The 26,787-nt window shown below is 43.1% G+C and overlaps 1 protein-coding gene across 2 annotated transcripts in view; it reads right to left on the bottom strand.

Moving 5' to 3' along the window:
- Positions 1 to 26,230, bottom strand: part of LOC6592513 (la-related protein Larp4B) — a 45,573-nt gene extending 19,343 nt beyond the window's left edge. Inside the window, exon 1 of one of the 2 annotated variants that reach the window (XM_002017635.2) lies at positions 25,889 to 26,230. The gene's annotated coding sequence lies outside the window, so the exon portion shown is untranslated. Of the gene's footprint in view, positions 1 to 17,595; positions 18,230 to 25,888 lie in introns of those variants that run through there. The other variant, XM_026986890.1, reaches the window with a different exon arrangement.
- Positions 26,231 to 26,787: the final 557 nt, after the last annotated feature.

The following is a 26,787-nucleotide window of genomic DNA, read 5'->3' as shown; positions in this document are numbered from 1 at the left end:
TCCTCGGCGACTAATTAGGCAGACCTGTGCCCAGGCACACCAGAGCCCTGAGAAGTGGGCTATGCTTTATTTATGGGACACTCTCTGCCAGGGACAGGCCCTCAGCGAGAGGGGCACAGCGGGCATCCCATCATTTATCAAGTTTCAACGATTATAGATGATGGCTTTTTCCTGATGACAGCGTACAATCCGCAGCGTAATCACAGCCAACGAAATGGGGAAATGGAAAATTGTAAATCGAAAATAACACGCAATTGCTGACGTCTTTGGGATGCAACAAAACAGCAAAAACAACTTAAGTGTGAGGCTCAGAGCTGCCGCGTGGTGCAGCGATAGAAGCCGCAAATTAATCAACATTCGCCATAAAGTCGCCCAGCTTTGCAGTGGGATATCCTTTAAGCCTTGGCTTCATGATTTGTATTGTTATTTTGGGGCAAAGCAATACATGTGTCTCTGGAATCGAGTCTATAAAATTCAAGCGACACTAAGAGCACACAGAATACCCTTTGAAAGACTCACAGATATCCTTTAGGATCCACAAGCACTGAAGGGACCTCCACAATCACAAACAAAATAACACTCAAAACTTGTCTCCTGCCAAAAACGAAGGCAGCTCCGATCGGCTTTGGGGCCTTAGTTCGATTGAAATCTCAATCGCGGCCAACACGCAGCCAAAGTGACTGGCGATAGCCTGACGATCGGATCGCCATTTGCATCGCAAAGTAATACTTTGTTCCACTAATAGATAATCAGAGACAGATGTTGCTTACACAACGGAAATGGGGAGGGGGGGGATACCTCTCGAATACTTTGAATAATCATAGGAGGGGCACTGCCAGGCAGACGCCCTCTCTGCGGGCCATCCCAGGGGTGGCTGGAAAGGTGAGAAGTCACCGGGAACTGAGGTCCTGCCTGCCTGTCTGGGACATGGAGCCGCTATTCAGGAGGTGCACGTATCCGTAATGGCAGACTTTTCACTTGCCACACCCCATGGCGGCAAGAGGCACTTGAAGGTCTAGACGACGGCAGGGCTCGAACGAAGGCCTAGGCGCAACTCTTAAAGAACGAAATTAAAGACCTCTGCAAAATCTCAATCTCACAGGACACCACTGCAGTGGCAGTGGCAGTGGCACTGCCAGTGGCAATGCCAGTGGCAGCTGTCGCTTGCTTGTGTGTGGCAAAGCCGCAAACAACACAAAAGCCACATCGAGCAGTCGCTTCGACTTTTGCACCAGCAGCTGTCGACCAGCAGCTTCCTTCCTCGTTTCCATTAAAGTGCCAATGGCAGAGGCTCTTGGCCAGAGGCATGATTTGCTGAGCATTATGTGTGCTTCCCCCTACAAGTGAATGGGGAGCTAAGCCACACTGGCAGAGAGAAAGAGAGGGAGAGGGAAGAGGGAGAACAGCATGGCAGCAATCATTATATGGTACACACACATCTATAAATGTGGAACAAATGCAAATGCAGTCACTGTAGCCGTCTTTGTCGCACATGATTTCCGTGCCTAAAGCTGTCATGACACTAGATTTCAAAGAGAGAGAGAGAGAGAGCACGATGTCCAGTTCGATAAACTAGTGCTGGTAAACGTCGTGCAGCAGTGGAACATATGTTTTTTCTTTCTGGTCCTTGAAGCGGGGTTTTCTCGATACGAGCTGCTCCAAAAGTGGAGGAGACCTTCGCTGAGTCTGTGCTGAGCCACTTTCTTCGTCTTTTTCTTTTCGTTTTTTACAAATTAGAAACACTGTAGAGACACCTGCCGCAGCGCAGGTCTCATGGGACTGTCTTTGTTTTTGCAGCCAGGCGTGTGAAAACATTTCCGGTTCGAAAAAGTCATAAAACGGCAAAGGAAAAGCGTGGCACAGAGAGCCGGGGGCAGAGCGGGACTCCCGGAGGAACTGCAGGAATATTGAATGCAAAAGGACGTGGGAGGCGGTGAGGCGGCGAGGCGAGGCCAGGCAGATGAAACAACAGAGCCAAATGATGGACAGAAGCGGAAGAGCAAACTATTCCAACGGCAGGACAAGAACAAAAAAGCACACACACTTTTGCCGAGAGAGGGAGAGAGAGAGGCGCCACATCCTTTGATGGCAGCTGTACCTTTTTCCGTGCCACAGACATAAACTACGATAATGTGCAACAGAGAGGAGGGAGCCGTCCCTCTGGCTATCCCAGAGCAGAGGAGTTTCCCCATTCATCCAGAGAGTTATCCATTCGCCATTTTAAACTTTCCCTTGAATATCCCATTTGTTGCAACAGCAAAAAGTGCATAAAAAAGTGCAAATAAAGGGGAAAAGAATCGCTTAAATTGTCACCGCTTTTGCCTGATTTATAGCCCTGGGCCAAATTAATTGAGAATAAAAGCTGAAACGGAGAGAGGGGGGGGCCGAAAAAAGCACCGAAAGCCAAAGGCAAACAACAGTAAAAAAGTAAAACAGTAAAAGCACAGAACAAAAATTAATTGCACTTCTGAACTTTCGATGCGATGCTGTTTGTGTTTTTCTCTCTTTCTCTCTTTCGCTCTCTGGCTCTCATTTGTTACAGAAAATTCAATTAAACAATTCTGAAATCGTATAAACAAAATCTACCCCGTTTGGGCTAAGCCGCAGTGGGAGAGGGGGAGAGAGGGAGAGGGCAGCGCAGTGGGCGCCATAGTTTTTAATTGAAAAATTTGCAATTAAAACTCTTGTATGCATATGGAAAACGAGCGGAAAACGAGCGGGAAAACGAGTGGAAAACCGAACCGTGAACCGTTAACCGTGAGCGATCAATGCAGCGCTTCAATGTGTATAAATTATATGCAAGTCGGCAGCAAATTAATTAAAGCACTTCGCCACAGATTCAATTACACTACACGGCATTCAATTAAGCGCATAAATGGGTTCCCTGCTCCTCTGGAAATAAACTGAATAAATATCTGGCGGCGTCGGGGGATGGGGGTGGGGGTGCCCAGGATAATCCCACCAATAAACAGTAGCATGTGGCCTGTGGCATGTGGCAAGTGGATGGAGCACATAATTTGGAACATGACAATGTTAAATATTGACAGTAGCAAAGCGGAAAAGTCACCAAATATGTACCTATGTATTGTGGTGCGGGTGTGGCACGCAGAGGCACACAGATAAGGTGTGCCACCACATCACACAGTTATCCTGCCCATCCAATCGTTGGCCCCAAAAAATAGAGAGAGAAAAGAAAAGAGTGTCGTGCTGACAGCACGTTTCGAAAGAATAACAAAATGACTGCTAAGCCAGACTGGGAAAGAGAGACAGGGAGAGCGGCGACACGTTGGACAAGCTATGTTTTACCTTCTTTATTAATTCTTATTTATTTCTTTATTATCCTCATTTATTTATTCTCATTTAATTATTTTTATATATTTATTTCTTATCCTCATTTATTTATTCTCATTTACTTATTTTTATTTATTTATTTCTATTTAAAAATGTATTAATTTTTTTATATTAATTTTTTTTATTTAATTAGTTCTGTGTATATTTTTATTTATTTATTTTTATTTAATTAGTTCTGTATATACATATTTTAATTCATTCATTTTTTTTTAATTTTGTAATTTAATTAGTTTTATATATATTTTAATTCATTTATAGTTGTATTTATTTTTATTTAATTAGTTCTGTATATATTTGTATTTATTTATTTTTTATTTAACTAGTTCTGTATATATTTTTATTTATTCATTTTGTTTAAATTATTTGTATTTAATTAGTTTTGCATATATTTTAATTGATTTATTTTTGTATTTATTTTTATTTAATTAGTTCTGTTTATATTTTTATTTCTTTTATTTATTTTCTTATTTTCTTTTTATTTATTTTTTCCGCTATTTCTGGAGTTCAGCAAGCAGATTATGGTTAAAAAATTGAAAAATTCTCGATTATTAAATGGGGCTGGGCTTTCCCCCAACTTTCTGCATACATATGTACATCCAATCCATTCGCACACTCACACACCATTATTAGCTCAAATATGAATGCATCTGTAACTGAATTTTCTATTGTTTGCATCTAAATTAGGTAGACAATGGATGCATTGTTCGGCGGAAAGGCCACACGCGAGAGCCCGCAGCAAATCAATTTCAAACATTCCATTCGAATTATTTGACATGGAAATATTTCTGATTAGTTTCCACAATTTTCCATGCAACCTGGCACACAAATTGTTGCTGAAAATTTAACTGAATTAGAGTGCAGGATTTCCAATTCGAAATCAAAGTTCAAGGACACTCGGGATGAGGATGTCACTCGAACTCTGACCAGCAACCGGGAGTGCAGTTGACAACTCATCCCAGCAGAACCATATCTGATTTCTGATTGATGTTGCCCCGCCCCACCCCCCTCGGAATTGTGCAACCAGCAGCAAGCACAAATTGATACTGACGACGGGTCCGGGGCCGTCCAGTGCCCGTTTTGGGGGGATAAGTGCCTAGCGAGTGCGAGCTGTCTCCATTCAGATGAAAATAAATGGCTGTATTTTCAGTAATTTTCAGTTCAGAAGTCAAATATTTTCAATATATAAACTGCTTCCTGCATATTGTTGCATGCAAATGGAAAATAACGAAAGAAAAAGGGAAAATAATGCCTGAATAACAAACAGAAAAGCCAAACGAAGCATAAATTTCCACATGTGCCCCCCCCCCCCCCCCCCCCCCCCCCCCCCCCCCCCCCCCCCCCGGCCCCGCCAGAGTAAATCATTTTTTCAACCTTTATTTGCCATCGGATCCGGAATGGGATTGATGTTTCCATTAGGCATTTTCGAGCACTCAATCGGTGTTGAACAATGGCCGTACTGCTTTCAGTATTAAGTAAATATGAATATCAGGAAATATACATATAAAATTTGTTATGCTCTCCCGAGCATTCTCTTCCCTTAAAGGGAATTCATAATTTTGGACCCCCTCCAAGACCCACTTTATTCAGCTTTTGCTGTCTTCCAAAATTGCACAAAAATTTGATATGTTTATAATTCGCATAAATTATTCACCGAATTGCGTTTATTTTGAGTCTGTGACTTTTAGAGGGTGCCCCCGCCCCCGCATCATCGTCCTCATCAATGGGGAAATGTTTACGAATTTTATTTCTGGCTTCGGGCCAAAGCGGAAAGACTTTGTTTGGCTTTTGATTATGCCAGAAGCGAATATTCAGCGTACATTCGGGTAAATATTCAGTACACAGCCCCCAAAAACAGGGAAAACTGTGAAGAAAGAACGGGCAGTCATTCCGAGGCTCCAGGCCGCCCCTCTAGCCTTAACCCGATTAATATTTGAGATTTGCTAATGATTTTAGACACAGTCAATGGCCAGGGCCACACTGGAACAGACTCGTAGATTGGATATTGGATATTGCACTTTGAAAAGAGGAGCCCAACGCCAGCGGCAGAGCCAGCGACAGAGCCAGCCATAGAGCCAGCGACAGGGCCAGCGACAGAGCCAGCGACAGAGCCAGCGGAAGAGCCATCGACAGAGCCAGCCATAGAGCCAGCGGAAGAGCCAGCGACAGAGCCAGCGACAGAGCCAGCGGCAGAGCCAGCGACAGAGCCAGCCATAGAGCCAGCCATAGAGCCAGCGACAGAGCCAGCGACAGAGCCAGCGGCAGAGCCAGCGACAGAGCCAGCGACAGAGCCAGCGGCAGAGCCAGCGGCAGAGCCAGCGACAGAGCCAGCGACAGAGCCAGCGACAGAGCCAGCGACAGAGCCAGCGACAGAGCCAGCGACAGAGCCAGCGACAGAGCCAGCGACAGAGCCAGCGACAGAGCCAGCCATAGAGCCAGCCATAGAGCCAACGGCAGAGCCAGCGACAGAGCCGGCGACAGAGCCGGCGATAGAGCTTCGATTTGGAATCAATTATTGCACACTTGACGCCCCCCAATGGACGCTCAATCGCAATTCATTTGGATGCACTTTTTTAATTTTTAAAATATATTTTTTTTTCTGCTCCTAATTGAGTTATTGTCTAGTGGGGCTGCATGCGAATGCAGTTGGGCATTGAATTAATAATTGTGCGATGAGTTGCATAATTGATATGGCTATTATGGCTATATGGTGGGGGTTTTGCGCTGTTGGAGCACGATTAAACAACAAAGAGAAGCCACAAGAGCCACACAGCCACACAGCCGCAGTGTGTGTGGATGGATGATTCATGGAATGACTCTGACAAAGACCAGAACCCATAATCGACTCTAATCAGAGCATGAATCAGAGTTCTCTTCGATCGTCCATCTGGAGAGTTTCGAAAAGAAAGAAACACCCGCCAATTGGAAGAGAGGAGAGAGGGAGAGAGAGAGCGAGAGCGAGAGCGAGCGAGCTTGATAAACTTATTTGCTTTGCAGGCTATCAATTTCGATTGATTGCCTGTTCAGATAAACGACTGCAATTGAAGTGTGTCCACAACAGCCAGAGTTGTAAATCGGACAGCGGATCATTATCATTCAAGATAAATGAAACCAGAACACAGCAAAAACCAATAAAAAACAAGGAAAACCTACACCAGACTGTTTTTATCAGTTATACGATGATGTTGCTTGTCGTGTCGTGTTTTGTGCATTATTATTGTTTTATTTACTATAAAAAAAAACTTAAAAAATTCGAAATAAAACGCAAAAAGAAAAACAAATTATAAATTTAGATAAAAAAAAATGTAGAAAAAATACAAAAATACTATGAAGAAATTTAAAACCTCAATAAAGGCAGCTAAAAAAAAATACCACAGCAGAAAAAAAAATACATAAATTAATAATAATAAAATATAAAAAAAAATTCAGAACAAATAAATAGAAATATATAATGTAGAAATTCAATACAAAAAAAAGTTATAATAATTAGCAATTATTCGGAATCAGCTATTTAAAAAACGAGTATGAAAAAATTATAATAAAAGAACTGTAATCGATATACAATGTAATTTATATGTATATTATACATACATACATATGTATATACGCATATGCATGGACGCTTAATAGATGACCCTAAACCTAATTCAGCCCTAGTCGCCTTTTAATTTTCATTAATAATACTATATTTAGTGATCCCAGTTGCTCAAAAGCTGAGAAATGTGGTTATAATGGTTGGCAAGATACAAACTTTATCGATAGATGATTCCAGAATCAAATTATATGGCATGTAGGAGGAACAAAGCTCATTAACAGCAGATTCAGATGTGATGTTCTACTAACCTCATTGCATACAAACAAACATACATATGTATCTGACTCACTCTGACAACCCAAACGCCTGATTTGCTTGGAAGATATGGTTCATGGATCGCTGAGTGCGAATCTAAGATTCAGAATCGGTTGAATTATGTAAAGTTGGATATCATCATGGTGACGATACATAAAATAACGATTTTGGCCAGAGGTCGGTGTATCTGTATCTGTATCTGCAAGTGGCACCAATGGCAAGGCATTCGAATCAATTTTCGATTTTCGATCTTTCTATTTGGCTGGGGATGGATGGATGACTCAGCTGTAAAGTTGAAAAGTTTTATGTTCGTGTTTGCTATGCTGTTTGATGGCCTTCTCCTTCTCCCCAGCTCCACACCAGACTGTACACCAATTCACAATCTACGGAACGGGCTTTGTCTAGAGTCTAGACCTTACGCAATTCGACGATTCGCTTCGATGACTTCATTAGCGTTCGCTTGTAAATAAATTTAAATTACACACGAAAAAAAATGAGAGACAATCGACAGCATTGTGGCCATGTTTGGGCAGGCAGTACACCACATCGCAGTACTACATCGTGCACATAAAAATATTAATTTATTCCCAGATTCAAGTTCAAAGTCAGGGACGGGGACAGGGACAGCCACTCTCCCACGATAAACAAAAAAAAAACAAAAAAACATAAAAAACACGCACATCAAAAAATAATAACAGCTGCATTTTGTACAATATTGTATGTACATTTATTCAATTAAGCACTCGAACTGGCATCAAAGGAGAGTTGATCATTGGCCCCGAAGTGGAAGCACGACAGGCAGAAGGACTTGCAAAAAAAAAAAGGAGAGAAAGGAAACTTTATTAATTTCCATAATTTACTTTGCCCTCTCTGTCGCTCTTCTCTATTTTAATGTATTTATTTATTTTTTATTCAATTGGACATTCACAGAGAAAGCGCTCTATCTCTCTCTCTCTCTATTTCTCTTTCTCTTCACTCGCTCTGTCGCACATTAATACCTTGCATTTCATGAAGACGACTCTCTCTCTGTCCACCCACTGATCCCACGATTATCTTTGGTGCAGTCCAAAGTGCATTCAACCCTTCCGAGAGCAAGTGCAAGTACATGGCCAGTGGAAGCTAAAGGTTTATTCTTTTATGGCCTTTATGGTAGATTCCTTATCAATATTCGTGTCCAAGTGCAGGCGAGAGGAGCAGACAAGGCGACGGAGAACCAAAGGGAAGGCTGTTGGAGTGGGAGTGGGACGGCATCAGCTTTTAAAGCTATGAAAGTTTCACAATTTTTCGTCTCTTTATTTGCACAGATTGTACAGCCTTTGGGGGAGATAGTATTGGGGGTTTGCATTTATGACTCTACGGGGTCTCTGTCTCTTTTGTTTCTTTTACTTCTATGGACGTTTTGTGGCCATGCGGGCAACAGGGAACCACGTTTGAAACCGCACCGCAAACGGTGTATGCGTATGCGTGTTACTCATTGAATATGCCAGCCACGCGCCCTAAATGGGCCCCACCCATGCCCCAACACCCCAACACCCCACCACCCCGCCCTGTCTGCCTGATTAGACATGTAAATTTGTTGATGTGCGACAGCCATAATTCTGCCCGAGTCAAATTTGAATTTGCGCCTCGAAAAATGGTCAACAGATTTGTAAAAAACTGTAAGTGGGGCTGGGGGGGGACTGTGAGGCCTGGGGGTCAGGCAAGCACTTTATTTTGAGTACTGTCGTTGCACTCGAGGCATTGAAATGCCGCACCTCACACCTCGCGCTCCATCCTCCATTTCCTCCCCCTCCGCCCAGTCATTCTCCTTTTGGAAGGCAATTATGGGACTGGCGGCAAATGCCGTTACAGTTCCGCTTGATTGAGGCGCAGTTTCTGCGCCTTTTAGCAATTGCCTCGAAGAATTTCCGCGAAAATTCCGTTAAATGCTTTGCATATTGCGAATTACTGCACAAACAAGAGCCGAAGGTCACTGCGGCGAGATGAGATGGTGTACATACATAAACACGACGGGGCGGAGCGGAGAGGAATGCACAAACTATGTGCATGCATAAACATGCGCCTCGAATGCGCCTGTTTAAAGAGCACGCGCCCGGCATTTCGGTATTCCTTTATTCCGTCATGCAGTCATTCCCAACCATTCATATCAGAGCAGGGCAGTGCTCGCAAGTCAAAGAACTCGTGAAGTTCAGCAGGCGATCTCTCTCCCGCACTCTCTCCCTCGTACAAAAGCAACAATAGCGGGCACCGCAAGCTCCCCGAAGTGCATTCACCGTCAAGTGCAGTCGGGAGGGAGGGGAGGAGCGAGCAACCGAAGGAGCACAGGAACAGCGCTCGCCTTCGCTCACGTGCGGCCGACCGAAACAAAAGATCTGAAGCACAAAGGAGAAGACGGAAAAAAAAGAACTGTTTTGTGTGCGGGACTTCACTTCATTGCATTCTCTTGAGGAAACGAATAGAAAAGAATGGGAGAGAGAGAGAGAGAGTTACCAAGAGAGCGGAGGCTGAGAGCAAACTAGAGTCTGTGTCACACCGTTACGTAAATGCCCTCTCAACAAGCTACGACGACTATGTATTGGTGGCTTAGGAGTATGCTGATTTATGTGTGTGCTCCTCCCCGACGGCATTGGCAATATCCATGAAATTAGCATAAAAACATAAAAACCCAACTATCCTTCGCCCCCGCTTCAGCTCCAGCCATTCGCGGAACACAACAATGTAAAAAGTGCAACAAAAGCTCAAATTCTATGTGTGTGGGTGTGGGTTTGGGGCGTGGCCGTTTGGCAAAAGTTTATGGACAAACTTGTTGGACAAACAGAAGGAAAGAGAGAGAGGGGGACTGTGTGTATGCCCCGAGATAAGCGCGTTAAAAAGTTGCCTGCGCGCCGCTGCTGCATTCAATTGCATGGAAAGGGAAGGGGGATCCTGCCAGCTGTTTAATTAGTTGCACTCCCCCCTCATCGTGCTGCAGGCTCAAATAGTTTGCCTAATAAACTTGGTCCTTCTCCAATACACCCACCCCCCCTCCGCTCGTTCAACCGCCACACTTTACGTGCGCATCCGTGAAATATTTAAAGAGCTTTTGTGTTACAAGATTTGCTTATGCCGGCCGCCAAAAGAAGGGGAAAATGGCGCAGTGGTAGCGCCTATGGCGCGGGAGGCAGCTCTCCTCCTTCTCCTTCTCCCTCTCCTTCGAGGCACATGTCGAGCATTAATACATACATATGTATGTACACAATTGCATATTTATAGCTCCAACAAGTCCGTTGCAGCAACAGCCAGCCACCCTGCGAGCCAGCACGGAGGCTGACGTAGGCGAACTCTGGAGGAGCACCAAAAGCGAGAAGGAAGACTATTAAGCACAGCCCGAGAACGCTTTCGGCTGCACTGAGCGAAAATACTGTACGGAATGGATGTTCTATGTGTGTATAAGGCTTTATTGGAGTTATTGTTACGATAAATTACTGAAATAATTAAAATACACAAATCGTTTAGCTTGTATTTCCCAATATATGTAACTCGTTTCTGTACTTGATAGATCGCGGTCCATCAAACAAGGGAGGCGAGGTTTAGAGGGTCTTCCCGCCTCATAAATTAATAATTTAGTTTAATTCGATTGATATTATTTGCTGGTTTTTTTTTTCTCAGTGTATTTGCTCCTCCGCTGCAATTAATGAAAAATTTGTCTGCAGATGGGGATCTTGGTCGAAAAGAGGGACATTTCGGCGTTGACTTTCGGCGAAGCAATTGAATAACCATGAGTGTGGGCTTGAGAGAGAGAGACAGACAGAGAGATAGAGAGAGAGCTTTGAGACCAGATGCGGCCTGCCTCTTCCAAGAATTAATTTAATGTTTTTCAAGAGACTCGAATTGAGGATTCGCCTTCCCCAAAAATAATCCAAGAGAATACACAATCGGGAAATAATTATAATATTTAACAATTTTACATGGCAAAGATTCGTTGACGAAAAATACAGAGATGCCAGAGAAGAGACGAGAAAAGAATCGACAGACCTTTTTTAGGCTGAGTTATAGGGATTAAATCATCGTATAGTCCCTAGAATACATGAGTTATAAGGCTGACCGGTTTTCCCCCACAATAAATCAATAATTTCAATTTAAGCTTTATCCTTTTTTTCCCCCCTTTTCAATATTGTAAATGTTTGCCAATCCAATGTTTTTCATTTTACGTTTTATTCTATTAATGTTTCTCCCATTCTCGCCACAAAACAAAATAATACAATTAAATATTTTATAGGCAAAGCCAAAATGAATTGGCTTTTTCTGTAGGTACAATTTAATCGTGATTGGCATGTTCGATTCGCATTGTAAATGTTTCAATAAGTACTACAACGTTTTTTTTTTTTTTTTAATGATTATCGAAAAGCCGAAAGGTAAACAGAAGAGAGAGAGAGAGAGAGAGAGAGAGAAAGGTAAACAGCGAAAAGCAAACAAACAAGCAGCAGAAATGTGTAAAAGTCGCGTTTAAAATTAAAATGCTTTGAGAGCAATTGTTGAATTTATTTATGCAAAATACACGACTTATAAATACATAATAAATACATAATAAAAACATAAAAAAATTGTGGAAAATTTATTGAAGGATTTCGCAGTTGTTTTTTTTTCGATTTTTGTTTCTTTCTAAAACATATACATATTCCACAGATTGTAATCATTATGCAAATGCAAATGAATCCGATTCGAATCGAATTAAGTTGCAAACCAGTTGCAGTTGAGGGTAGAGTGGAATAAATAATTAAAATATATGAATATGGGAACCCGATGGGAATATGTAGCTTTCTGCATGGATGGGCTCCGGGCTGGAGACTTTGTGTTTTTCCAGCGACGAACAAATTGATTATTGCATTTTACTCCCCCCTGAGTGCCTGGATCCCAATAAAAAAAACCTCAATGATGTAGCGATGCATCGCACGACTCCACACATTGATCCATTCGATATCTAATCTTGGATTTATGATATCGAAATGAAAATTGTATAAAAATAGAGCCCACACCCAGACAAAGAGTCGCACCAACTCAGTGCCCTGGACTGGGCTCTTAAAAACGGAATTTATCATGTGGCAAGAGTGGGGTACACACACACACACACACACACACACACAGACGAGTACACATTTCTCCTCCCAGAGAGGGAGCAAGCAATTCGTGTGTTTATGAAAATATTTACAGCATCTGGATAATGGCATGCGAAGCAATAAAGTTGCTTCGTGGCAGATGAGTGGATGCAGGAGGATGGCTCCTCCGCTTGGTTGGGCTGGAAAAACGTGACGCGAGTGAAAGCCAAGCGAGCCAAGGAAACGGCTTTCTTTTCGCCACCAGAGACCCAAGACGCACATGCTCATGCATTCACTTTCGGCCACAAAACACACATACACACACACACACACACACAAAAAGTTGGCCAAGTGCCGCAAAATGCATTTGTTTGAATTTGTGCTGGGTGCTGGTGCTGGTGCTTGGGAATCAGAGACTCTGCTGAATGCCCAGGGGGGAATGGTTTGACTTCGAAAGTGGGTCAGAGCAACGGACACCGGCTGGGCCCGTCTTTGGGCCGGGCCAAGAGCAGCGGGCCGGTGAAATGTTTGCGGCAAATGCAGGAATCATGATGATAAATGTAAGGCAATAAGGCCAAAACCTGTGCCCAACTTCGGCACTGCAGCGGGTGCAGATCATAAGAAGGCCATATCGATAAGATACAGGGTTCCATAAACACTCCCCAGACGAACTGATAACAAGAGCCCACCAATGACTGCGACTCGTATACAAATATTGCGGGTACATATTTTACAATCATATGGCATTGCCTTTGCTGCTTTAAATAATATTTCCATAAGAACTCTGTGGGCCAATCCCCTCGGATAGAGGAACAGGTTAGAAGATGGCATCTCGGAAAGTTTCATAATGGCTTGGCATAGATGGCGGATAAGGAAATCACTTGATGGGATTTGTAGATTCGAGCTGGAAAGTAATTGAAGCCCGTTTATGGTCTCGAAACTTCTTATTCAGATAATTTGTTTGGCTAAGAGTTCCACGAAATGCGGTTGTGTGTGTTTGCAGCCAGTTTTATCTCTCCAGCCGAATGCTAGACCACTTCCTCAACTGATGTTTTACAGAACATGTTCCTGGAAACGTTACAGAACATCAGATTAGCCAGACAATTATCGCCATTTCCATTCCCATTCCCATTCCCATAATTCCCATAATAAGCTAAATCGCACGTTCCGCCATTATCAGTTCTCGAAGCAGAAATAATATAAAACCAACAGAAATGTAATAAATTATAACACCCACATGGCACGGCACACCGTCAGCGGCAATCAGGGGGGCAGGGGTCACAGGGGGCCTGGAAATGCAACTACACAATTAGCAGGCAGACAAGGAGAGCGAGTGGAGAGAGGAACAGACAGGCGGAGAGCGAGTGGGAAGAAGAGGAATACATATACATATTTGCAATAATGAAAATAATTAGAAATTCAAATTCAATAAACGCAAAAACGACAAAACAATAAATAACGAGAAAGGAAGGCACTGAGCATCGGATGCCGAAGATTTAGATACGCTTCCAGTTCTAGGTGTTCCATGCCATATAGTGATCCGATTTTAATTGATCGGAATGATCAATTGATTGATTGATGCTGCTTCCTTTCGAGGACGGCGAAAATATCTTTTCCTCCACTCAGCAAAGGGTATACAGAAAAAAACATCTACGGTGAATGGAAATAGAAAAAAACTCATAAATAATCAAACAGAATTTTTATATATTTGCATAGATTAAAGCCTGGGAGACACGATCGTGCATGTCTGTGTGGGCATGAGCAAAAAGAAGACAGAAACAGCAGCTGCGACCTGACATGCGGTAGGCGGTGGGGGGGAGTAATCGAATAAAAAGAAACAGCTGTAAATTCGTGCGAGCTTCTAACACAGAAGGCACTGCTCTTTTCTCTCTCTCTCTCTGCGCGAAAGCTTCGAGGCCGAAATGGCAGCGCTGTCCGTTTTTTTTCATACCCAGGATAAGCACATTTTGCGGGCTACGAGTATGATTCGATGCAAATAAATATTACAGCCATAATAGGGATTAAAAAATGTATTCAATATGCGTGTAGTGGGTATTCCATATTCGCATAGTCTTTGGCTTGTCTCTTGTTGTTGTTGTTGTTGTTCTTTCGGCTTAAAACCAGTTTTCAGCTGCTCACGCATTTCGGCAACAGCGACCGCCACCACAAAAACAACAAAAACGGCTGCTTTGCCGACCATTAAACCGAAAAATAAGCCACTAAATAGCACCACAGCAGTTTTGAGGTTACAAATTCTGCTGTTGTTGCAGCAATAAAACCGAAAAAAAAAAACACAAAACAAAACAAAAACTTAAAGAGCTCTCCAAAAACAGCCAAAGTCTACTCTCCTCTCGAGCGGGCTCTTATCGCCGAACCACTCACAAAAACAAAAACAGCATGGCTGACTGCGCCGACTCCCGGACGACTTTGAATGACTGTCCCACTGTCTCGTCGGGCACGTCATTCAATTTTCTTAATTTTGCTACTCTCCGTTCTACCTGTTAGCTGTTACCTGTTGACTTGGCCATTTTATTGGCGACTCGCACTTGTCACACTGACTGAGTTTTTCTCGACAACTGCTCTGCTCTGAAACTTTACGATGTGTCAGGTCTTTCAAGTCGCTTTGTTTTTCTCGAGCTTACTTCCATGCAAATGGAAAACAAAATGAAACCAAAGGGTAAACAACGGCAATGTGCAATGGCACATACAGTGAATCTTGGAGAACATACAGCAAGGACTCGACACCTTTGTGACCCATAACTGACCTTAGCGGAACCCACACAACTGCGAGATGAAGATAAAAACAAACCAAAAACAGTTGTATATATCACTGTCGAAAGATACATTTGTTATGTACAAATAGGCAAAGTTATGCTAATAGGCCCGCGCGCACGCTTCAGACTTCGATATGAGACCCCAGACGGTTTCGGATCGGGGGCGCAAAACACTGTGATACGATGTATAAAGTACATATCGGCGCCTCTTTGACTTTGTAAATATTTTTATTTACTTCTGGCCCCACAATGTATGAAAATTATCATTCAATGACCCAGGAAGGTATTTATGGGACTATAAACCTGGGGTACGTTAAACTGGTTCTATTTAATGATTGCAATAGTTCGATAAAAGCAGATTTAACAGCTGATAAATCACTAAATTCCCTTATTAATCTTCTTCGATCATTAACATTGTATTCTATATGCGATAACGTACTTATTTTCAGGAGAACTTGTTCTGGTTCTATTATATTATTATACTATACCGTATAGTATATTATGGCAGGTCGTGTTCCCAGTTCTGGAATTGAAAACTTTCATTTGAAATAAGGTAAGTCGTCGAATCGGATATTCGGAAACTCGATGGCTCTAAGATGGCGGTGTTTTGGCTGTGTTTTTGATTAGATAAGCAAATTTATTATTCCTGCGGGCGATATCAAATGTAAATTCTGTCTCACAGCGATAGTGTCGATTGTCGCTTGTCGATTGCTGCTGCTTTGTTGTTGTTTGTTTTTCCATGCGTGGAAGTGTGCGATTGCCAAATGTGTACATACATATGTCTGTCAATCAATCAACGAAAGGTTTTACTGAAGTCTCGTTTTGAATAAATAAAACGAATAGTAGAAACGGCAAGAGGCAGAATAGATTTAGGCCTACAAATTGAATGAAATCTCTTGAAAATGAGATATTCATCGAGCAGGAGACACGCCAATTAGTTATGATCGGGAATACATAGTTTATGGGGCTGAAAACCTGTTCGAAATGCCAGGCGCAACGAAAATAGATCCGAAAGCTCATTCTGAATGTAACCTTTTTGGCCCCCGGTAATCTTGTACTTGAAAATATTCCCAAGATCACAAACACAATGTTCACTTTTTGTTTCAAAGGTCAGAGGATCGTATGACTAGAAAAAAATATGTGCAAGGTTCTATAGAATAAAGGAATAATGGGAATTTGGGTACTCTACGAAAAATACCAAGTAGCTGAGAGGGAACCCCGTGAAAATGCCAGAAATTGAAGCGCAATCATCCCAGATGAACGGCGTATCATCACCATGGGGGGATTTTAAGCTTAAAAATTATATTTAAATTCGAATTCCATGAAAGTTCATTAATTACGATGATTCAGAACAAAACAACACAACCGGCAATCATCCAAACATTTATTTTTACACACACATTTAATTATAGCCTTTATAGACAGCGCCAAACAATTGATTAAAAGCGCAGAGAAGGGGCAAGCGGGATCAAGTGGGGTGCTGGCTTTTCTCGGGAGAGTTCAAGTGAATTTATTGCACTTTGGCAGCTCTGGGCTCGGCTCTGATACACAGAGATACAGATGGAACGATTCGAACGGAGTGCACGAGCACGCGTACAAAACCAATTCAATGTCAACAAGAAAGGAAGGCAGGCTGTCGGCCACCGACGCTATTGATACCCTATTGTTTCCAAGTCAGCTTCGTAAACGGAACATGTTTCATTCATTAGGCAAACGATTCTTATTTGCCAAAGTCTGGTCAAACATGCCTGCCCTCAGAAAAGGGTACTGAAAAAATCAATGGATTTCGGGCTATACAAATTAAACAATTGCTAGAGCCACGCCACTGAAAATCAAAACTTGTTAATGTTCAAATAGAACAACAAAGTTGCTGTGCAGTTTATTGTTTGTCTAATTTCGCTGGCTCATCTTTTTGTAGCCAACCCAAAGCGCGGCAACGATTTTAGGCTGGCAGTGCCGTCCATTCCGAGAGAGAGAGAGTGAGAGAGAGAGTCTGTTTTGTTTAGATAAAACTTAAAAGTTGTTCCTTTTTATTTCCAGCCGTTTCTGTTTTCTGTTTGCCTCACAGGCTGCTGTTCACAGAAATCAATTAACGACTTGGTAGTGGTGTGATGCACAGAAAGCCAAAGCAGAGAAAAATCTTCCGCACAGAAGCAGCCAAGGTACACTTAACAGACGGTAAGGCCTCTCCGGGCAGTGTACATTACCTGCCGCTCTCTCTGCTTACCCCCTGCTTCGTATGCCATGGCAGCAACGTGCTAAACGCTGACACAACACAGCTGACTCGTCTCTCTCTCGCTCTCGCGCACCAACACAGCTGGAAATGTACTGGCAGCGGCCATTGAGAAAACAAAACCAAATAAACACAAAAAACGAAGCAAAAAGATAGAAATTTCGCAACGGTTCGAGATTTTGCTGTGCTACCGTCTCTTTTTTTAACAAAAAATAATAATAATAAGCTACCGATGACGACATTTCGCCCGTTAACACGATTTCTTCGACTGTTCCCAGAGGAAATGTTTACAGAAAAATACACTGTCACTCTTACCTCTCTTTTTACTGTTGTTGCGCGCAAGAGAAAGATGTGTGGCAGAGAGAAAGAGAGCTGCCTCTGCCTCTCCAGGTGCCTGCCTCCGCACTGACTTGACTTTCACAAAAATAAACTCGAAAACAGCAAAAAATATTTATTTGCGTTTTCTTTTCACTTTGTATCCGCTTCTGCTGCTGCTGCTGCACTTTCTCCGCAGAGGAGTCTCACACACAATTTTCACGTGCCCCGGAGGAAAACAGTTTTCTTTTGTATGCTATTTATCTGGTCAGTGCCGTTGCTGTTTTGTGGGCCATTGAGCAATTTTTAAGACACTTATACACTCACACTCAGGCACTCCACTCACACAGGTACGAGACGCACTCACGTACTTCTGTGCGCTTCTTTTGTTGCTGGGGCTGCACTTTTTCGCCTTTTGCTTATATTCTCGCTCTCCTTCACAATTTATTTACCTATTTGCACAAACGAGCACGACCCCCTTCGATGCTGGGGGGGGGTGACGAGGAGAAAAAACAAGGCAACTCTGGCCTGTTTACACGACTTTTGATGTTTTTTTGCCCACACTACGACCCGACCCGCGGATTTTTCGATAAAATACATCGTTTGACCCTCAGAAATATACCGATATACCGTCTCACTGGAACAAATGTTGCTGGTGCTTTAAAATGTTCCTCGGCCACATGATGCGGAGAGGTTATGTTGTTGAGTGAGGTAAGGTTGGTATAGCATTCTGTTTACGCTGCTGCGTCTGTTTCTTCGTAGTCCATACCTGCCCATATCCCATAACAAGCACAAGACTCATATTTGCGTACTTACGATTGAGCTTTTATTGGTTTCTCCCGCGATCGATTCGATTACGCTGCGTGCGGTCACAGTGACTTTTATCGAAACTTAATTTAAAATTTTTTGAATGAAATATTGAATACGCACCAACGCAGAGGTAGAGATATTCAAGAATGTATTGTTTACCTGTTGTTTTCACGACAAGGCAAGTGAAGTATTTCTTACCGATCGAAAAGCAGCAATGAATGTATATTTGATTTTATTTTGAAAATTATAAGACGTTGGGGACTATTTATATGAGCGATCAGCCTGAAGTGTCTCAAATATTAAGAGATATATAGAATTCCGGAATATCAATACAATTTGACAAGTGCTACAGAGTATCTACATCCCAGCTACATGGCCCGAGGCGAAACTATGTGCAATTACATTTGACATTCTACATGGATATAAATCTAGCATGCAAAAACCTCAAGCTCATAGATTGGTTTTTATAGAAAGTCTGCAGATATTCGACAATTAATGGCTATATTTGAAAATTCCACATTTCCATTGCACCTGCTTTCGCACGGCTAGAATTTATAAGTATTGCTCTTAATTGTAATCTATAATTTTAAATTAAAACCAAAATAGGATAGAATATATGTAGTAATATCTGCTCAGGCATGCCAAGAAATGCATATACAAATATATTTTTCAACGAATTTCTAAATCTCTCTACAATGAACCTGCATTCTCTAGCATAAAGTAAATCCAATCAAAACGTTTGAAACTCCGACAAAATGCCTTTGCCAAACATAATTTAATCGTAGACAAACAAACAAAAGAGGTTTAATTTTGTGGAAGTTCTGCCAAAGATTACGAATAATAAACAAAGGAATGGAAATGGAAATGAAATTATAAGCTAAAACCACATATGTATGCCCTGAGTTTCGTCAGAAGTTTAATCTATAAAAGGCAACAAAGGTTACATAAGAGCTTCACCAAATCTATTGTGCTCCTTCCACAACTCTGAATGCAATTCTTTGCTTGGATTATCTCAAAAACCGACTTCTTTTTGAACAGAATTTTCCTCGAAAACGTATTAATTTGCAAGGAGCTGTTACTTTAGATCTATCCGAAAAAAGACCCCATTAAGTACTCATTAGGTTCAGTCAACTGGAAATGTGGCTAGCCTGTAGTCCCTTTATTCCCATAATGATTATTCAAATTATTAACAAGCCTAGAAATTTAATTACTCCAAAACAAGGAACCCGAAACAGCAAAAAAGAAATAAAGGCCAAAACGAAGGCATAAATTGTACCCTTTTCATGTTGCTTTCTTGGTAAACGAAAGGGGGGGCATGGAAAAATCACAGAAACAATATCTTCATTCAGAGAGGTCCTCTCAGTAAATTGCTGCAATAAAATTGAAGAAATGCCCAATGGAAGTGCGACTGTTTGTTCCTGTCAACTTTTATTTGTTGCCTCTCGCGTTGATTACGGGAGAACTTCCTGCCCCTGCCCCTCCCGCTCCCCATCACCGAGTGTCCTTCTGCCTGACGCAGCAAACAGAAGTCAAGCGAAACGCCAACATCACCACTTGCCACAGAATTGAGGGGCAGAGCGGGCAGAAAGGAGTGGAAAGAGGGGAAAAGAGAGAGAGTTCTCGTGTTTTTGATGATGATGACAACGCCACAGGAGCAGCACCAGCAGCAGGATGCTGATGATGGAGTGAGGCAAGAGGAGGGATAATGATGCCACAGCATCAGTCCTTTTCATTATTCGTGGGGCAAAGTGTTGCCGAGTTTATAATGAGCGACAGGCCCCTTGCCTCCAGCCAAATTCACGAGCAGCAGGCCCTGCATCCAGCAATTGGGGCAGGAATAACGGACACAGCAGCGGGATTTTGTTCAGTAAAGTTCGAATGTCGTAGATCCACGATTTGAGGACTCCGTAAACTTAAGCTGAAAGCCATCATCCAAAGAGGTCGTCTCCATCCGATGCACCTGACTAGCCGTCTAAGGAGGGTCCTGGTCTTGGATCCCCATCAACACAACTAATCCCAGGAATTTTCCAAATGATGGACACATCTGATGGACTCGATGTCCGCTCCACCAGCGCCTCCTCTTCAATTCCTCTGTTGTTTCGTTTTTTTCATTTCTGATTATTGCCCAGGGCGCACCGCACACTGAGAGAAACTAGCAGAGTTCTGTGTACATGTATGTGGATAAATATATGTATAGATATTTTCCTGAGTTTCAGTTTCTTTAGGGTTTTCTGCAAGTGTTTGCCTCCTCTGCTGTGGCTCTGTTTATCCCTGGAAAAGACGACTGCCTGATTGCAGGCTCTGTGCCATTGAAAGATGCTATGACAATGAGGAGGACCCTTAGGAGGAGGCTCGGTCGTTGTCATCTGCTCCCCCCCTTTCTGTTTATCTTCCTTGGACTTGGATGGCAAGGCAAACACTTTAGCCAGCCGGCACCCTAAAGGGTTCATGGTCCGGCATTTAAGGAAAACATCAACTTGACCACCAGGCATCCACTGAATCATTCATTCATCATCAGTTGCCTGTCGGTCTCTTGTCTGCCATTCATTGCCAGAATCCAATTAGTTCGTGCTGATGTTCTCCATTCAAAGTTAAAGCCGTGCAGCCTCGGAAAAGCTCCACGCCGCATAAATTATGGCTCTGAACTGGCACTGATTTATCATAAGAATAAAAGGTAACTCGATTTGTACAGATAATGACCCAAAAATGGCAAATAACTGGTAAAGCGATAATTATGGCTGAAAGCGTTCTATAATTATCCTGATTTTGGCCGAATTTTGGCAGTTGTTTTGGACTCAATGAGAGATTTGTCTCCGAAACTATCAAATAAATAAAGTCCGCGAATAAAAACGTCCTGCTTTAATCTGTGAGCACCAATCTCACGCGCCATGCAGCAGCTCCTCTCGGCATATGGTGGTGCGTTATGCCTTCAGCTTAGATCTAAGGAAATCTACTTCGGATTAAGGCACTAAAACGTGTAGCTACCGTGGAAAAGATATCCCGAAAATTAGGTTTTTCTGACAAACAATTTGCGAGTCAATTTCTTGGCAATTTTCTACACCCAAAGAAAAAAGCCCTCACCATATTTAATATAAAAAATTAATTATTTAAATTAAATGTTTATGTTTTCTAAAATGTCATATTTATCCATATTTAATATTTAAATAAATATTTAATGCTATGGGCGTGTTTCTTCTTTTTATTTTTCATTATTTCCCGCATTAAAAATGTCCATTTTTAATGGGGAATTATCAAAGTTTTAGCTGCCATAAATTGACTTTCAAATGAACACAATTTATGGCCTAAAGTCGATTTGGAATTATTAAATAATATATTTTAGTGGTGACCTTTTTTTGTTGGTCACAAATCCTTGGCCCGGCCCACAGCCAAAGAGCTTTTGCGAGTAGCAGGAAGGGGGAAAGGGGAGGGGGGACGGTGGAGGGGGGCTTGGGAGATCAATAACATGTTAAAACACGTAACAAACTCGGGGCTCGTCACGGCGCGACACGTAAAAATACGGCAAAGCGAAGGAGAAGCAGCAACAAAAAAAACAATAATCGATTCGCCTTCAGATTCGAAAAGGGCAAAAAGTAGGCGGGCTGGTGGCAGTGGGGGAGGCCCCAGGGGGATGAACAAACAGCGCGCCTGCCATGGCAATAAAGTTAGAAATCACGCTGGTGGCATGCAAAATCCCGCAAAGATTTTGGCCCCATTTTTCCCCAGGCAAAAGCTCGGGGCAAACGCCATGAAATATTTCCCTTCAGACCCGACCGGAGACAAACAATAGCCGGGTGTTCCACAATGGAAACAAGTTAACTAAGACAACGGAATCCGGAGAGAGGAGAGAAGAACAAAGGACCCGGAGGAGAGGAGCTGCTGGCACGATAAATGCATATAAATCGCGTTAATTTCAACCGCGAGCACAGTTTAAATAACTCAAATGGCCCGGAAAGCTGCTGCCTGCTGGCGACACCTCCCCTCCCCCCACCACACTGACTGGACCTGCATCTAAGCCTGATAAAATGGTCTTCTGCAAAGCTCAAGACAAATAACGAAGGCCCCACCAAGGCACGAGGGGATGAAAAACGATTGGAATCCCGAGGAAATTACGTTGTGAAATGTTTGCCACAATTTGTTTTGCTTTTTAATGAGTTATTCAGTATGCAGGGGCAGGCAGGCATCTGAAAGGGGCATGGAATGAGCAGTCGAGAGGCCATTTAAGAGGCTTTAAGCTGAATGCTCTCCTCCCCCTCCCACTCCCCCTCTCCCACCCCAGGGCGATTCTCATGCTCCAATAATGCGACCAAGTGTTGGCGAGTTATTTTAATTGCTGGCAATTATTATCCGCATTAAGTGTTTTCTAATTGGTGGCTAATACAAGGCGACTAATGAAAGATTTGCAGCAATTTACCATGTTCGCACATTAACGATCGATCATTCGCTTGAAAGTTGCCACAAGAACTCATTTATTACTGCTAAGCTGCGCCGTGAGAGAGTCAGTCACGGTTAACGACATTCTCGCTAGAATAACGATCCAAACTTAACCAGATTCGCGAATCTGGTAGATCAGATGATTCTCTATAGATCTGCATTTTCTTTCAGCTTCAGCATTGTAAGTGACACAGAATTTTCGGCATTTTGGAGGAAGAATCCGAGCAAAAATGCCTCTGAGGAAAATACAAGATTGATTGAAGATTCATCTTTAGAGATCTTACAAATACTAAAAGATCTTAAAGTTCTAAAAGTCTAAAAGTAGCTCCTTTGGAGCTCCCTCGAAAAAGGATTACCGTGTCCTTGTCCATTGGAGTTTTCGCTTGAAGCTTTCGCCTCTCTTTCTGGCAGTGTGCCGCTTCAAAAGTTTTGTTGGGCTTCTCTCTCTCTCTCTCTAGCCTTCCAACCACCCTCGAAAGGGAAGCAAAAAGAAATGCCCCCCGCAGTCCTCCCTCCAAGAAGCCAAGAAGCGACATAAACGTTAATTGTCGTTGGTCATGACATAAGAGGCAACAGCCATGAAATGGCCGCCGGACCCCAATGACATTGCTAGAAAATACAAATTTTCTTATGCATAAACTAAGAAGAGGCCGAGAGAGAGCGCTGGAAGAGGCTTTTGCTAATGAACCATCAAGGATATGCGACAGGACGGGCAGCAGCACTCCAACAGATGGGGCCGGCACGTGGAGAACAAGGTTATATGGAATTTCACTACGAAATATGTAGTTATGGGTGAGCGACTTTTGGCCAACAAATTGCATACGATTCGATTCGATTCAACACGAAACCCACTGAACCGAAAGTACATCTGCACATCTGTAAATTTCTGATTGAAATTCGAATGAAAACTCCCTTTTGCGGCAGTCCAATTAGCTCTTATTCGCCTTGTAGATCTGAGAGGGTGTACAAAGATGTGTTTCCTTTCGTTTTCAAATATTGCAAATCCATATGCAAATCTAATGCAAACCGACTGCCAAATCTCGCATCTTCCAGCGTGGAAAGCATTGGCGCACAAAACGTGTGTTTGCATAATCAATGAGAAGAAAACACCGAAAAGAAACCATTCTGACGGAACGCCAAGAACTGGCAAAAGGCAAAAGGAAATGCCATAATCGAATGAATGGCAAAAGTAAACAGGAGAGGCGAAACCCCACCTGAAAACCCATTAATCTTTGCTCTGACGCATCGCACACGCAGCAGGTGGAGGCAGCCAGCCCCTCTACCCCTTGCCGAGCTGTTGGCGGGACTAGCCAAGCTCTGCACTCGAAATCCGACCGGGAACACACACGTCAGTCCATCTGTGGCAGCCATCCAACCATCCTCTGGGCTCGAAGGACTTTGAGGGGACTCTAGTCCATTTCTTCGCTACATGTGACCTGATCTTCTGGAAGGGAATTAGGATACCCAGTACACCCAGTACAACCTTCGGCTCATTGAAATCTCATTAGATATATTGTACTTTTTGAAAGGTAAAAGCCTTGGGAGAAATGTTCAATCCGTTTAATCCGTTTCCCTCGCAGTCATGCCAGTCATTTCGCCCCCTCACCCACCACGCCTCCCATGCCCCCCCCCATACAATTTGTATTATGTTGTAACAACACTGCACTCTCCTCCCCCCAATTACTTGCCTTTGCCTTTTTGCCTGCCAAGCGGCGGACGGCTTTCCCCCCATGGCTGGGAAGGAAATTTAAAACCGTGTATTGTCTGTGTGGGGGGGGGTGTGTGTGTGTGTGTGTGTGTGTGTGTGTCTTCCGCTGTGGAATTAAATTAATGACAAACAATTCCTCAGTGTCTTTTCACTGGTGCGTACTTAGCACGCGCCGGATATGTATCCATATCCGTTTGGAATTTTTCCATTGTGTTGCTGCCGCTCGAAGGACTACAATTGGCCCGACAATCGACAAGGCTGGGACCAGTACTCACCCATTAACAGTCGTAAAGCTGATGCCCCACGCCACGCGTATTAGCCATCATCGACAGCTGTGTTCTTCCGCATCAGGCAACAGCATCGTTGATTGAATTTTGCCTTGGCCCGAAACCGCATTGGCCTTGGTTAAACTTCATCAATTTGCAAATCAAACAAGCCGTTCCAGCCAGAAACTGCTTGGCCAGGTTTTGCGGTATTTGGGTTTCATTTGATTTCCACAGAAATGCCAATGACCAAGCGAGACATGTCCTGCAGGACCATCAATTAGTCCAGGCACAAAATGCGGTTGGACAAAATCAAACTTCTGCTACAAAATCGACTACAGAAATGTATCTGAGGTGGGTTTGATGGAAAATTCCATTAAAAGAAAACCATAAAAGGCATTCAAAAATGGAATAAAATGATTTTGAATGAGAAGTCACTTTGTGAATTGAAAGGCATATAGAAATCCATATGTAATTGAAAGTAAATGGATTAAACATTCAATCTGTTAAACACTTTTGTACATTGAAAAGGAAACCATAACAAACGGCGCTGTCAAGGGCTCATAAATCATTGTAAATTCTTTTGCAATGTATTGCCCTTCAGTCGAGCGAAAATCGAGTGCAAATACCATCAGTTTATTGGCAAACGCCCACAACTATTCGCACATATCCAAGGCCATTAGGAGCCCAAAATATGAAGTGTTGTAGGAGATCCCTCACAGTTATTGCTCTTTGAATGCGTAGAGTAGGACTGATGACACTTCGTATTGCTCAACGTCCAGGTCTCAGAGTACCCGAGAGGTTTTGGGGGCGCCATACAAGCCCTCCCTCTGCGCCCAGCCAAGGGTCGGATAAGCAATTGAATGGCAATTTTATTTGTATTATTAAAAATGGCTCGCCTGCCGCTTCGATACAGCTTTTTTTTCCCAGCCCAAAAGCCGCTTTCAGGACATTCACGGCTTTCTTCGGCATTGAACTGGAAACATTTTGCGGCAGGCAAACAAAAGCGAAGGAACGAACCAAACCACAAATGTATAAATTACCACAGAATACATTTTTGAGAAAGTCAAACTTGACTTACCTGGCCATGGCTGGGTGCTGGGTGGTGGGTGCTGGGGCCACCACCAATGTCCTTGAGAGCCTTGTCTGCCAGTCCTTTGTACGTCCTATGTCCTAGACGGTGTGCGGTCTGTGTGGTGGCATGTTTACAGAGCCTCGGCAAACGGAATCAGCATGCAGGACGATGATAAGGGTGCCAGCTCCAGCCTCCTTCCAGCAGCAGGCAGCCACTTATATCGTTTGTCTCTTTCCAGAGGCGAGTGTCGCCTGTCTCTCTCTCTCTCTATCTCTCTCTCGCACTGCTGGATGATTGAGCTGGGAGATTTATGCCTTAAGTGCTGCCTGGGGGATTTTGTTATCGTGTCCTTTTTGGCCTGGCCTATACTTTACACGAGTACACAACTGGATTGTATCTCCCTGTAGTGGATGCCGATATCCTTTGTCTGCTCTGATTTCCCTTTGCGAAGTTTCTCTTTTGTGGTTTCGTTTCGACTGAAAGTGGATAAATAAAAACTGTTTTATAGCTGACGATGATGATGATTCAGATGATTCCCTGTCCGTCTCTGGTCTTTTGCGGTTTCCTTTCTGCTTTCAATTTACATAAGCAGAGACATCATTAATATTGCAAATGTGCGAGTGTGTGTGCGAGTGTGTGTGTATCTGCGGGCTTTTGCCCGCTTCGAGCACTTCTGTAATTTCATTTCCATGCCCAACAAATTCGTCTTTTATCATACGACCCGTGGGCCCCGCATTCTTCCCAACATAAATCAACCCGGGCCAGCTCCCAGCCAATGCTCCAATGCAATTATAATTCGCCATTCAAACAGCTCTTAATGCCAGCCGACAGCTGCGATGTTCGCCAGAGTCCGCCCCTCCATGGACTCTTATTTTCTTCTGCCTGTTTCAGTCGAGTTTCATGGA

This window comes from Drosophila persimilis, unplaced genomic scaffold, assembly GCF_003286085.1.
Source record: "Drosophila persimilis strain 14011-0111.01,24,50 unplaced genomic scaffold, DperRS2 tig00000002-arrow-pilon, whole genome shotgun sequence".
Classification (NCBI taxonomy): domain Eukaryota; kingdom Metazoa; phylum Arthropoda; class Insecta; order Diptera; family Drosophilidae; genus Drosophila; species Drosophila persimilis.
Note: the sequence above shows the minus strand (reverse complement) of the source record. Positions and strands in the feature narration are given on the sequence as shown.